This window comes from Coregonus lavaretus (assembly GCF_964263955.1).
Source record: "Coregonus lavaretus genome assembly, chromosome: 34".
Lineage (NCBI taxonomy): Eukaryota > Metazoa > Chordata > Actinopteri > Salmoniformes > Salmonidae > Coregonus > Coregonus lavaretus.
In genome coordinates, this window is record NC_140021.1 from 25,807,391 (window position 1) to 25,823,119 (window position 15,729).

Consider the following 15,729-nt stretch of genomic DNA (forward strand, 5'->3'; position numbering starts at 1 on the left):
ATTATGCAACAGAACGTGACAACAACAGTAATTAATGAGGCAGTCTAGACAGTGTAGGTGAGTGCAGCTAGGTCTAGACAGAGCAAGTTTTTGGTGTTTGCAGCCCTGAATTAATACCAGAATTCCCACCAAAATCCCTTAACTCCATTCATTATTTGTCCGTGCCAGTAAAATGTTTATGTGCTATAATGCAGTCCATATCTAAACGTTTTGAGTATCTTCATCCATTGTCCAATTGTTGCATTTATAAGAATTGTTTTTAAAACCTTTTTTAAATGTTGATGACCATTGCTAGTGTACGTGTATCTATGTCTTTACCCGAACACACCCTAACAGTCTTCAGAAGTAATGATGCAGGTTATTTCATATGACTTGTAACACCTCGGCCCAGTGGGCATTCACAGTCGGACAGGCTGTCCTTGTACATTAGCCTTTAGGGGCTGTGCTTCTGTCCTGCTGCCTGCCATAACCCAGAGCAAAGCAGTGTGAGAGAGTGTGTGTGCGTGTGTGTGTGTGTGTTTGTGTGTGTGTGGAAGAAAAGCTTGCATTAAATTGTTTACAAGTGTCACGACTTCCGCCCTCCTTGTTCGGGCAGGCTTCGGCGTTCGTCGTCACTGGCTTACTAGCCACTGCCGCTCCATATATCATCATTCCATTTGTCTTGTCTTGTCAATTACACACACCTGGTTCATATCCCCTCATTAGTCCGTGTATAAGTGTTCCCTCTGCCCCCTTGTCCTTGTGGGTGATTGTTTTATGTGAGTTGAGTGTAGCTCGGTGGAGCTACTCGTACCTTGTATTGTCGGGGTAGATTATTCCCCTGTGCCTGTATTTTGTTGTCGCTATCCAGCGCAAATGTGTATGACGGAATAAACTCTGTATTCAGTGCTTTACCCTCCTGCGCCTGACTAATCACACTCATCACAGAATCACCCACCCGCTATGGAGTCAGCGTGAGAGGAGCGCATGCCTGGGGTCGTGGCACGGGTCCAGGAGCATTCCACGATGCTGGCCAGCTTGGGGGACGTGATGGATCGGGTTCTTCAGGTCGTCCAACACCTGGAGAGGAGAGGACCCGATCTATCGAGACCAGCTGGCCAACCGAATCCAGCCACCCACACCCCAGCACCCGGAGGGATCCAACTATCCCGACCACGGAAGTTTGACGGGACGGCGGCGCTCTGCCAAGGATTCCTCCTCCAACTGGAGCTCTACTTCTCCAGCATCAGGCCGGCCCCATCGGAGCGGGAGAAGGTGTCCGTCCTCGTTTCCTGCCTCTCGGGGAAAGCCCTGGAGTGGGCCAACACGGTTTGGAACGAAGGAGGAGCCGTGTTGGAGAACTACGGGGAGTTCGCTCACCTCTTTCGGGCTGTCTTCGATCACCCGCCCGAAGGTCGAGAGGCGGGCGAGTAGCTGGTCCACCTGAGGCAGGGGACGAGGACAACGCAAGACTTCGCTTTGGAGTTTTGAACTCTTGCAGCGGGGTCTGGGTGGAATGAGCGGGCCCTGATCGACCATTTCCGGTGCCATCTGCGGGAGGACGTCCGACGGGAGCTAGCCTGCCAGGACACCATGTTGTCCTTCACGCAACTGATGAACATGGCCATCCGTTTGGACAATCTGCTGGAAGCCAGAGGACGTCCTGGAAAGGGTCTGCCCGTTCCCACCCTGGCCGACTCGGATCCCGAGCTGATGGAGCTGGGTGGAGCAGCCGTCCGAGAGAGTGGAGGACGACAGCGACAGTGCCACTCTGGTGGCACGAAGGGACAGTACACCACACCTTGTCGTCAACAGTCTTTTGGGTCTGGAGGCGGCAGGCAGGGCACTCTCGCATCACCCAGGTATCGAACACCCTCACTCGTTCAGAGCCCTCTGCTGCGCACTGTACCCTACCCATCTACTTTCCCGATCACATGGTAGTTCCCTAGTGTAAGGCGCTAGTTGATTCAGGCGCAGCTGGGAACTTTATGGACAGGGCATTCTCACTCCGTCTAAGCATTTCATTGGTTCCCCTATCCATTCCACTCCCCATCAGAGCACTTGATAGTCGACCATTAGGGTCCGGGTTTGTTCAGGAAGTCATTGCACCAGTCACCATGATTACCCAGGAGACTCATTGTGAGCAGATCACTTTTTTATTATTGAGTCCCCTGCTTTCCCTGTGGTATTAGGTATCCCTTGGTTAGCACTCCACAACCCCACCTTCTCATGGCCGCAGAGGGTTCTCACAAGGTGGTCGCGAGAGTGTCAGGGTAGGTGTCTAGGTGTTTCCGTTGGTACAACCACAGTGGAAAGTCCAGACAGTACCTCCACCGTGCGCATTCCCCCCGAATACCTCGATTTGGCGCACGCGTTTTCAGAAACGCAAGCTACCAAGTTACCACCTCATCTGGCGGGGGATTGCACAATAAACCTCCGGGTAGACACTGTACCTCCCAGGAGTCATGTGTACCCCCTGTCGCAGGCTGAAACGGCGGCTTTGGAAACATACGTCACCTAGTCCCTGTGCCAGGGGTATATACATCCCGCCACTTCACCCGCCTCCTCGAGTTTCTTCTTTGTGAAGAAGAAAGATGGCGGTCTGCGCCCGTGCATTGATTATCGACCACTGAACAAGGAGACGATCAGATTTAGTTATCCTCTCCTCCTCATTCCGTCAGTGATCGAGTCAATGCATGGGGCACGCTTCTTCACCAAATTAGATCTCAGGAGTGCGTACACCCTGGTACGTATCCAAGAGGGGGATGAGTGGAAGACAGCATTCAGCACAACCACAGGGCATTAAGAATACCTGGTGATGCCCTACGGTTTGATGAATGCTCCATTCGTCTTCCAGTCCTTTGTGAACGAGGTGTTTCGGGACATGCTTGATCAAGATTTAGTGGTCTACATCGATGACATTCTGGTGTATTCCGATACGTGCGCCGAGCATGTGTCCCTGGTTCGCAAAGTGCTGGCCCGACTGTTGTAAAATGACCTTTATGCCAAGGCAGAGAAGTGTATGTTTTTCCAGCAGTCCGTCTCCTTCCTCGGATACCGCATTACCACCTCAGGTGTGGAGATGGAGGGAGATCGCATTTCAGCCGTGTGTAATTGGCTGACTCAAACCACGGTTAAGGAGGTGCAGCGCTTCCTTGCCTTCGCCAACTACTATCGGAGGTTTATCCGGGGCTTTGGCAAGGTCGCAGCTCCCATTACATCCTTGTTGAAGGGTGGGCCGTCCCGGCTCCGCTGGTCTGCTGAGGCTGACCTGGCCTTCAGCAAACTGCGGGGTCTGTTCACCTCAGCCCTGGTACTGGCCCACCCCGATCCATCACTACCGTTCGTAGTGGAGGTGGATGCGTCCGAGGTAGGGATAGGCGCTGTCCTTTCTCAACGCTCGGGCATTACACCCAAGCTCCACCCCTGTGCCTTCTTCTCTAAGAAGCTAAGCCCGGCGGAGCAGAACTAATACGTTGGTGATCGGGAGCTGTTGGCTGTTGTCCGAGCCTTGACCATGTGGAGGCATTGGCTCGAAGGGGCGAAACACCCTTTCCTCGTCTGGACGGACCACCGTAACCTGGAGTACATCCAGACAGCGTGGAGGCTGAATCCTCGCCAGGCCAGGTGGGCCCTATTCTTCACCCGGTTTGATTTTACACTGTCATACATCCCGGGTACGAAGAACGTGAAGGCAGACGCATTGTCACGGCTGTATGACACAAAGGAGAGGCCCAGAGACAACACCCGCATACTCCCGGCCTCCTGCATTGTGGCGCCGGTAGTATTCGCGATGGACGCGGATATAGAGCAGGCATTACGCACAGATCCATCTCCACCTCAGTGTCCAGCTGGGCTGTGGTACGTGCCTGCTCTTATCCGTGATTGGCTGATCTACTGGGCACACACGTCACCCTCCTCTGGTCACCCAGGTATCGGTCATACAGTGTGCTGCCTGACCGGAAAGTACTGGTGGCCTACCTTGGCTAAGGACGTGAGGGTGTATGTCTCCTCCTGCTCGGTGTGCGCCCAGAGTAAGGCACTTAGGCAACTCCCAGCGGGTAAGTTACAACCTTTACCAGTTCCACAACAACAATGGTCTCACCTAAGTGTTGATTTCCTGACTGATCTTCCCCTCTCCCAAGGTAACACCACCATCCTGGTCGTTGTGGACTGCTTTTCTAAGGCCTGCCGCCTCCTTCCTCTGCCCGGTCTCCCCACGGCTCTGCAAACTGCGGAGGCCCTGTTTACACATGTCTTCCGGCACTACGGGGTACCAGAGGATATAATGTCTGACCGAGGTCCTCAGTTCACATCTAAGGTCTGGAAGGCGTTCATGGAACGTCTGGGGGTCTCGTCAGCCTGACCTCTGGGTTCCACCCCGAGTGTAATGGGCAGGTGGAATGGGTAAATCAGGATGTGGGTAGGTTCCTACGATCCTACTGCCAGGACCGGCCTGGGGGAGTGGTCGGTGTTCTTGCCATGGGCAGAATAAGGCCAGAACTCTCTCCGCCACTCCTCTACTAACCTAACGCCATTCCAATGTGTTTTAGGTTACCAACCGGTTCTGGCACTGTGGCACCAGAGCCAGACCGAGGCTCCTGCGGTGGATGACTGGTTTCAGCGCTCGGAGGAGACGTGGGACGCTGCCCACGTTCACCTCCAACGCGCCATGCGTCGTCAGAAAGCCAACACTGACCGCCACCGCAGTGAGGCCCCGGTGTTCGTACCGGGGGATCGGGTCTGGCTCTCGACCAGGAATCTGCCCCTCCGCCTGCCCTTTGGGGCCGTTCAAAGTCCTGAGGAGAATCAACAAGGTCACTTATAGGTTATTACTTCCCCCTGATTACCGTATTAAACCCTCGTTTCATGTGTCTCTCCTCAGGCCGGTGGTGGCTGGTCCGCTCCAGTAGTCTGAGGTGCGGGAGGTCCCTCCACCTCCTCTGGACATCGAGGGGGCCCAGGCGTACTCTGTTTGTTCCAACCTGGATTTGAGGCGTCGGTGGGGGGCCTTCAGTACCTCGTGGAGTGGGAGGGGTACGGTCCGGAGGAACGGTGCTGGTTCCCGGTGAGGGATATCCTCGATTCCTCCTTGTTGCGGGATTTCCACCATCACCATCCGGCTCGCCCTGCTCCACGTCCTACTGGGCGTTCCCGAGTCAAGGGGGAGGGGGGGGGGGTTGTACTGTCACGACTTCCGCTGAGGCTGTCTCCCCTCCTTGTTCGGGCAGGCTTCGGCGTTCGTCGTCACCGGCTTACTAGCCACTGCCGCTCCATATATCATCATTCCATTTGTCTTGTCTTGTCAATTACACACACCTTGTTCATATCCCCTCATTAGTCTGTGTATAAGTGTTCCCTCTGCCCCCTTGTCCTTGTGGGTGATTGTTTTATGTGAGTTGAGTATAGCTCGGTGGAGCTACTCGTACCTTGTATTGCCGGGGTAGATTATTCCCCTGTGCCTGTATTTTGTTGGAGCTACTTAGCGCAACTGTGTATGACGGAATAAACTCTGTATTCAGTGATTTACCCACCTGCGCCTGACTCCATCTAATCACACTCATCACAACAATAGGCTTTCATAGGCTTCAGCACAGTAGGTCTTCAGAGTGTCTCTTTATCTCACTTGCTCTTATTATTGTCCATTGTCTGAGGGCATTCATGATCTCAGTTACAGTTAGTACAAATACTATGAATCATCTGAACATCCACAAACCAGGTAGACCTTGCTCTCTTTTTCATTTCAGAACAGCTTGGTGTTTCATCAATTTCAAGTGTTTCTACTAACCATACAAGCTTGCTGGAACGGTTCAACACAAGCTGTCTAGAGATTGACAGTCCCAAAATGACCATGGACTAATAACTATGCAACAATACCACAGTGTATAGGCCTATCGGTGGGGCCAGGGGCTGTATTCCCTTCAGTACATTATGTGGAACATGTCCTCAGTCCCTTTGTGAAAAGGTCACCCTTTGAGACCTAAAACAGCTGAACACGGCACCGTGACACACTTAACTGACAGGCGGATTTGTATGGGCTGCAAAGGCCTCCAATTACTTTCTGACGCCACTGTCCATCAAAGAGGGAGAGACCTAGGACCTGACAGGGAGGGAGGGAGGGAGGGAGGTGTGTGTGTGAGAGTGAGTGAGTGAGTGTGTGTGTGTGTGTCATATTGCTGAAGACACACACACCACAGCCTAAAAGTCTACCCATCCCTATCATGGGAGGAGCTGCAGGGTACTCCTCGTTAATTGAGTTTGATCTAATGAAGGCAATGTGAAATGAGGGTTATTGTTAGCCCTGAGGATAACAACAAAGTTGAATTTGATGTAAGATGCTTGGGGAATTTCTTTGAAATGGAAAAATTGCATTAAACATTCCGTTTATATTAATTATATTGTGCTTGTTATTATTAGATGTGGTGTGCTACTCTTAGTAGCAGTAGAGAGAGCAGCAGTGTAAGGGCCAAAATTCCCTATTCGGCCATAGGTTCAGTACCCATCACTGCATTCTGTATTAGAAAGTACGCTGGCCAACTACAGCCCCGAGGTCAGTAATAAGAGGGCTAAGGTCAAAGACGCCATGTCCGAGCTCTACGAACGCGGCCTCTGACCCTCCCTCTGCTACACTGCCCCTCCCTCTGCTACACTGCCCGGCTGAGAATCACCCACAACGGAGAAGTGGTGTGGCTGCACTCAAGGGACTTACAGAAAGATCCACTGGGGAGTAGAAGACCTGCAACACTATGAACGATTTGAGAAACTGTGGTTTATGGGGCTGCCCTTGGCTGGGAAAGTTTGCCCCGAATTGACACTAACTAGCTGGGCTACAATGTTGGCTAGTTTGGATGAGACTCGCTGACTTAGCTAGCAAACCAGAAAACTTTTTTGAGACATTCCACCGAAGGTACGGAACTTTCGGTTCAGTATTGTCTGTTTACACTGATGGACATGTCCCGTTCCCACTCAATTTGGACTTTTAAGTGCCTAATTCACCACAACTACGGTATGTAACGTTACTCTATCATTATCTAACATTTATCATGTACAGGCTTGCTAACCTCATCTGCCAGCCCACCCATTACATACAGTGCATTCGGAAAGTATTCAGCCCCCTGTACTTTGTCCACATATAATGCTCTTTCTTTGTGACAATACTCGTTCATTTCAATTGGTAGAGCATGACGCTTGTAACGCCAGGGTAGTGGGTTCGATCCCCGGGACCACCCATACGTAAAAATGTATGCACACATGACTGTAAGTCGCTTTGGATAAAAGCGTCTGTTAAATGGCATATTATATTATTATTATAAAAAAATAGCGGGTCATATTCAACAATATTACCATATATTTTGGATAGTCAACATTATGGGAAATAGTTTTTCATCCTGCATATGTTCTTGACTGAGATCGCTAAATGTATAACTAATCTCACATTAGGGTGGTACATGCTATCTTGTTTAGAAACCCGAACCGAATTAAGGCTGTTGGCAATGTAGCTATGTCTTTCGTACTGTAGCGACTCGGTGTTGTTTTTCCTGTGTAGTATCTTTAAATGTTTTCCTTTATGAGACATGTTGTTCGGTTACAGTATATGCTGTAAGACCCCCTAATTTATATGCCATTTCATTTCTGACGAAAGGTACAGTGGGAAAAAAAAATGTATTTAGTCAGCCACCAATTGTGCAAGTTCTCCCACTTAAAAAGATGAGAGAGGCCTGTAATTTTCATCATAGGTACACGTCAACTATGACAGACAAATTGAGCAAAACAATTCCAGAAAATCACATTGCAGGATTTTTTATGAATTTATTTGCAAATTATGGTGGAAAATAAGTATTTGGTCACCTACAAACAAGCAAGATTTCTGGCTCTCACAGACCTGTAACTTCTTCTTTAAGAGGCTCCTCTGTCCTCCACTCGTTACATGTATTAATGGCACCTGTTTGAACTTGTTATCAGTATAAAAGACACCTGTCCACAACCTCAAACAGTCACACTCCAAACTCCACTATGGCCAAGACCAAAGAGCTGTCAAAGGACACCAGAAACAAAATTGTAGACCTGCACCAGGCTGGGAAGACTGAATCTGCAATAGGTAAGCAGCTTGGTTTGAAGAAATCAACTGTGGGAGCAATTATTAGGAAATGGAAGACATACAAGACCACTGATAATCTCCCTCGATCTGGGGCTCCACGCAAGATCTCACCCTGTGTGGTCAAAATTATCACAAGAACGGTGAGCAAAAATCCCAGAACCACACGGGGGGACCTAGTGAATGACCTGCAGAGAGCTGGGACCAAAGTAACAAAGCCTACCATCAGTAACACACTACGCCGCCAGGGACTCAAATCCTGCAGTGCCAGACGTGTCCCCCTGCTTAAGCCAGTACATGTCCAGGCCCGTCTGAAGTTTGCTAGAGTGCATTTGGATGATCCAGAAGAGGATTGGGAGAATGTCATATGGTCAGATGAAACCAAAATATAACTTTTTGGTAAAAACACAACTCGTCGTGTTTGGAGGACAAAGAATGCTGAGTTGCATCCAAAGAACACCATACCTACTGTGAAGCATGGGGTGGAAACATCATGCTTTGGGGCTATTTTTCTGCAAAGGGACCAGGACGACTGATCCGTGTAAAGGAAAGAATGGGGCCATGTATCGTGAGATTTTGAGTGAAAACCTCCTTCCATCAGCAAGGGCATTGAAGATGAAACGTGGCTGGGTCTTTCAGCATGACAATGATCCCAAACACACCGCCCGGGCAACGAAGGAGTGGCTTCGTAAGAAACATTTCAAGGTCCTGGAGTGGCCTAGCCAGTCTCCAGATCTCAACCCCATAGAAAATCTTTGGAGGGAGTTGAAAGTCTGTGTTGCCCAGCGACAGCCCCAAAACATCACTGCTCTAGAGGAGATCTGCATGGAGGAATGGGCCAAAATACCAGCAACAGTGTGTGAAAACCTTGTGAAGACTTACAGAAAACGTTTGACCTGTGTCATTGCCAACAAAGGGTATATAAGAAAGTATTGAGAAACTTTTGTTATTGACCAAATACTTATTTTCCACCATAATTTGCAAATAAATTCATTAAAAATCCTACATAGTTGATGTGTACCTATGATGAAAATTACAGGCCTCTCTCATCTTTTTAAGTGGGAGAACTTGCACATTTGGTGGCTGACTAAATACTTTTTTTCCCCACTGTACCTCTCTCTTATTTTTATTATGGGATGTTGGGCATTTACTATCATATAGTCATTTGAAGGTAGGTGTGGTGTTGAACCAGAATCTTGCCTTACAGGAGATGTTGATATGGCGAATCTCCTTTAAGCCCAGGAAGCAACTATTCAACTTGCCATTCACCAGATTTTAAAGCTTAATAATGTAAAAATATGTTCTTTACTCACCAAATATGCCGTTTTGATTAGCAAATATTGTCATTTACTGCAATGCCAGTATGTACTTCCCAAAAATATCTAAATAAAAAGTTACATGCAACCGAAAAAATGCCTCTTCGGCACCTGTTAGTCAGCTTATACTGACACTCTGACCATTGTATTCTTTTTTTTACACTTTCCCTTTTGAAGTTTTTCCCATTTTTATTTTCTTACTCATGCTAAAACCTAAAAGTCTTCCCCTAGACTAATTGAATTGCATTACATTGTATCTCACCTTACTCCATACAGTTTAATGATATAATGGCAAACCCAACAAAATAAATAACAGTCTGTACCTTACTAGCTAGAACTGCAAAGAGCTGAACCATCCTGTCAAGAGAAAAAATATATTTGCTCACCTCAAGCAATTGAAGGCTAGGTTGGTCTATTTACAGTGCATTCAGAAAGTATTCAGACCCCTTGACCTTTTCCACATTTTGTTACATTACAGCCTTATATTATGAAATTGATTAAAATTACAAAGCAAAAACTGGTTATTCTAAATTTTTTATTTTTTTTTTAAATGAAAAATGAAATTTATATAAGTATTCAGACCCTATACTCAGTACTTTGTTGAAGCTCCTTTGGCAGCAATTACAGCCTTGAGTCTTCTTGGGTATGAGGCTACAAGCTTGGCACACCTGTATTGGGGAGTTTTTTCCTTTCTTCTCTGCAGATCCTCTCAAGCTATGTCATGTTGGATGGGGAGCGTCGCTGCACAGCTATTTTCAAGTCTCTCCAGTGATGTTCAATCGGGTTCAAGTCAGGGCTCTGGCTGGGCCACTCAAGGACATTCAGAGACTTGTCCCGAAGCCACTCCTGCATTGTCTTGGCTGTGTGCTTAGGGTGTCATTGTCCTGTTGGAAGGTGAACCTTCGCCCCAGTCTGAGTTCCTGAGCACTCTTGAGCAGGTTTTCATCAAGGATCTCTCTGTACTTTGCTCCGTTCATCTTACCCTCGATCCTAACTAGTCTCCCAGTCCCTGCCGCTGAAAAACATCCCCACAGCATGATGCTTCCACCACCATGCTTCAATGCAAGGATGGTGCAAGGTTTCCTCCAGATGTAACGCTTGGCATTCAGGCCAAAGAGTTCAATCTTGGTTTCATCAGACCAGGGAATATTGTTTCTCATGGTCTGAGAGTCCTTCAGGTGCCTTTTGGCAAACTCCAAGCAGGCTGTCATGTGCCTTTTACTGAGGAGTGGCTTCCATCTGGCCACTATACCACAAAGGCCTTATTGGTGGAGTGCTGCAGAGATGGTTGACTTCTGGAAGGTTCTCCCACCTCCACAGAGGAACTCTGGAGCTCTGTCAGAGTGACCATCGGGTTCTTGGTCACCTACAGTTGAAGTCGGAAGTTTACATACACTTAAGTTGGAGTCATTAAAACTCAATTTTCAACCACTCCACAAATTTCTTGTTAACAAACTATAGTTTTGGCAAGTCGGTTAGGACATCTACTTTGTGCATGATACGAGTAATTTTTCCAACAATTGTTTACAGACAGATTATTTCACTTATAATTCACTGTATCACAATTCCAGTGGGTCAGAAGTTTACATACACTAAGTTGACTGTGCCTTTAAACAGCTTGGAAAATTCAATGGCTTTAGAAGCTTCTGTACAAAAATAGTACGCAAGTATAAACACCATGGGACCACGCAGCCATCATACCGCTCAGGAAGGAGACGTGTTCTGTCTCCTAGAGATGAACGTACTTTGGTGCGAAAAGTGCAAATCAATCCCAGAACAACAGCAAATGACATTGTGAAGATGCTGGAGGAAACAGGTACAAAAGTGTCTATATCCACAGTCAAACTAGTCCTATATCGACATAACCTGAAAGGCCGCTCAGCAAGGAAGAAGCCACTGCTCCAAAACCGCCATAAAAAAGCCAGACTATGGTATGCAACTGCACATGGGGACAAATATCATACTTTTTGGAGAAATGTCCTCTGGTCTGATGAAAAAAATATATAACTGTTTGGCCATAATGACCATTGTTTTATTTGGAGGAAAAAGGGGGTTGCTTGCATGTAGAAGAACACCATCCCAACCGTGAAGCACGGGGGTGGCAGCATCATGCTGTGGGGGTGCTTTGCTACAGGAGGGACTGGTGCACTTCACAAAATAGATGGCATCATGAGGAAGGAAAATGATGTGGGTATATTGAAGCAACATCTCAAGACATCAGTCAGGAAGTTAAAGCTTGGTCGCAAATGGGTCTTCCAAATGGACAATGACCCCAAGCATACTTTCAAAGTTGTGGCAAAAGGGCTTAAGGACAACAAGGTCAATGTATTGGAATGGCCATCACAAAGCCCTGACCTCAATCCTATAGAACATTTGTGGGCAGAACTGAAAAAGCGTGTGCGAGCAAGGAGGCCTACAAACCTGACTCAGTTACACCAGCTCTGTCAGGAGGAATGGGCCAAAATTCACCCAACTTATTGTGGGAAGCTTGTGGAAGGCTACCCGAAACGTTTGACCCAAGTTAAACAATTTAAAGGCAATGCTACCAAATACTAATTGAGTGTATGTAAACTTCCGACCCACTGGGAATGTGATGAAAGAAATAAAAGCTGAAATAAATCATTCTCTGTACTATTATTCTGACATTTCACATTCTTAAAATAAAGCGGTGACCTAATTTTTACTAGGAATAAATGTTAGTAATTGAGAAAAACTGAGTTTAAATATATTTGGCTAAGGTGTATGTAAACTTCAGACTTCAACTGTATCTGACCTAGGCCCTTCTCCCCTGATTGGTCCGTTTGGCCAGGCGGCCAGCTCTAGGAAGAGTCTTGGTGGTTCCAAACTTCTTCCATTTAAGAAAGATGGAGGCCAATGTGTTCTTGTGGACCTTCAATGCTGCATAAATGTTTTGGTACCCTTCCCCAGATCTGTGCCTTGACACATTCCTGTCTCTGAGCTCTACGGACAATTCCTTTGACCTCATGGCTTGGTTTTTGCTCTGACATGCACTGTAAACTGTGGGACCTTATATAGACAGGTGTGTGCCTTTCCAAATCATGTCCAATCAATTGAATTTACCACAGGTGGACTCCAATTGTAGAAACATCTCAAGGATGATCAATTTCCTCAACCCCCAGCTTCAAGGAGCAATACCCATGCTTTTTTACTTAATCTCCTGACTAAATTGCCCCTCTATGGCAGCTATAAGAACAGCGTGGGAAGAAGATCTTGAATCCGTATTCACTGATGACATATGGGAAGAAATACTCCAGAAGGTGCATTCATCTTCCATCTGTGCCAGAAGAGTTGGATGGAGCGAGGGTTGCTGAATCCATAGTGTAGGTATGGGCAGGTGGGTGGGGGGGATACCTGGTAATGGTGGAAGGGATGATGGGTGGCGGGTAGGGAAGGGAAGGTGGTTGGCGGGTAGGGTGGAGGAAGGGTAGTTGGCGGGAGGGACTGGTGTGAAAGCCAGGAGGGATCTTACAATTTTTCCTGGAAGGTGGGATTTGGGAAGAGGTGGTTGGATTGGGATGGGGACCTGGGATCTTGGAAAGAATGAGGGAATGGGGTTCTTATGGTCTTCCACAACCTTTTGTATTTGATCAGACATGCTATGAAAGTAGGCTGGCCCTCTTTGAAGTCTCGTAGATGGATGCATTGCACTCCTTTAGTTTATGAAGCCCTCCTGCATAAACTTCGGCCGTAGATTACTTCATTGTTCATTGTTATAGACGTACGAGATACCAGACCCGGTCTCAGGGATGGCTAACTCTGGAGATCCCTTCGATCTCCACTGAGGTGGGTAGATCTGCTTTTATAGTAATCTCCAATGCACTTTAAAATAGGAGGAATTGGTGCTTCTAGGGCAGGGGTTGCACAACTGCCGGCCCGCAGTGATTTTATTTGTTCCCCCAAGTTTTCAGATTTTAAAAAAATATATATATATATATATTGTGGGACATAAAAGAACGTAAAACACCAGCAAATCAGCTCCAAGTGATTTTAATTTTGGAAATCTGTTCCAAAGTATTCCCACGCATAATAGAGATATATAATGTATGTGATCGAAGGTTTAAAATTATTATGTTTTAGTCAAATATTATATCTGTTTGGTCTTCTTGCGGTCAATTTCCAGTCTACAAATTATTTGTAATTATGTTTCCGGCCTCCAGACCATCTGCTCAAGAAAGAAATCGGCCTGCGGCTGAAACTAGTTGATGATCCCTGCTCTAGGGCATTTCAGACGGCTGTTAGGGGACCTTTTTACTGAAGAATGTGTCTGTTTTCTATGATTGTGTTTTGCTTTTCATGTATTGTTGTGTATAATAACGTGTATTTAAATGTGTATATGAACGTGAAACTGAAAGCGCAAACCACTGCATTTAACCACGGCAAGGTGACTGTGAATATGATTGAATACAAACAGTCCAGTTATGCCCTCCGTAAGGCAATCAAACAGGCAAAACATCATTACAGAGACAAAGTGGAGTCGCAATTCAACGGCTCAGACACTAGACATATGTGGCAGGGACTCCAGACAATCACGGATTGCAAAGGGAAACCAGACACGTCGTGGACACTGATGTCTTGCTCCCGGGATAAGCTAAACACTTTCTTCGCCCACTTTGAGGATAACACAGTGCTGCTCCCAACGACTTTGATTTCTCGTTATCCGTGGCCGACGTGAATAAGACATGTAAGCGTGTTAGCCCTCACAAGGCTGCCGGGCCAGACAGCATCCCTAGCCGTGTCATCCGAGCATGCGCAGACCAGCTGGCTGGAGTGTTTATGGACATATTCAATCTCTCCCTATCCCAGTCTGCTGTCCCCCCTTGCTTCAAGATGTCCACCATTGTACCTATACCCAAGAAAGTGAAGGTAACTGAACTAAATTACTATCGCCCTGTAGCACTCACTTCTGTCATCATGAAGTGCTTTGAGAGGCTAGTTAAGGATCATATCACCTCTACCTTACCCGACACCCTAGACCCACTGTAATTTGCTTACCGCCCCAATAGACACACAGATTATGCAATCGCCATCACACTGCACACTGCCCGATCCCATCTGGACAAGAGGAATGCCTATGTAAGAATGCTGTTCATTGACTACAGCTCAGCCTTCAACACCATAGTACCCTCCAAGCTCATCATTAAGCTCGGGGCCCTGGGTCTGAACCCCAACCTGTTCAACTGGGTCCTGGACTTCCTGACGGGCCGCCCCCCAGGTGGTGAAGGTAGGCAACAACGCCTCCACTACCATGATCCTCAACACAGGGGCCCCACAAGGGTGCGTGCTCAGCCCCCTCCTGTACTCCCTGTTTACCAATGACTGTGTGTCCACGCACGGCTCCAACTCAAACATCAAGTTTGCAGACGACACAACAGCGGTAGGCCTGATTACCAACAGGTACGAGACAGCCTACAGGGAGGAGGTGAGGGCCCTGGTCGGAGTGAAAAGCTTCAAGTTCCTCTGCGTACTCATCACTGACAATCTGAAATGGTCCACCCACACAGACCGTGTTGTGAAGAAGGCTCAACAGTGGTTCTTCAACCTCAGGAGGCTGAAGAAATTTGGCTTGGCCCCTAAGACCCTCACAAACTTTTACAGATGCACCATTGAGAGCATCATGTTGGGCTGTATCACCGCCTGGTACGGTAACTGCACTGACCCGAACCGCAGGGCTCTCCAGAGTGTGTTGCGGTCAGCCCAATGCATCACCGGGAGCACACTGCCTGCCCTTCAGGACATCTACAGCACCCGGTTTCACAGGAAGGCCAAGAAGATCATCACGGACCTCCGCCACCCGAGCCACGGCCTGTTCACCCCGCTATCATCCAGAAGGCGAGGTCAGTACAAGTGCATCAAAGCTGGGACTAAGAGTTTGAAAAACAGCTTCTATCTCAAGGCCACCAGACTGTTAAATAGCCATCACTAGCCGGCCTCCACCCAGTACCCTGCCCTGAACTTATTCACTGTCACTAGCCGGCTACCACCGGGTTACTCATCCCTGCTCCTTAGAGGCTACTGCCCTATGTACATAGACATGGAACACTGGTCACTTTAATAATGGAACACTGGTCACTTTTGTCACGCCCTGGCTCTGGGACTCCGTTATGTTGAGCCAGGGTGTGTTGTTTCTATGTGTTTTGGGTTCTAGGCTGATTATCTAGCTCATGTGTTTCTGTGTTGGCCGGGGTGGTTCTCAATCAGAGGCAACGAGTATCAGCTGTTGCTTGTTGTCTCTGATTGGGAACCATACTTAGGCAGCCTGTTTTCCACAGTGTGTTGTGGGATCTTGTTCCGTGTATGGTTAGTGTCTGTTACCTAGGA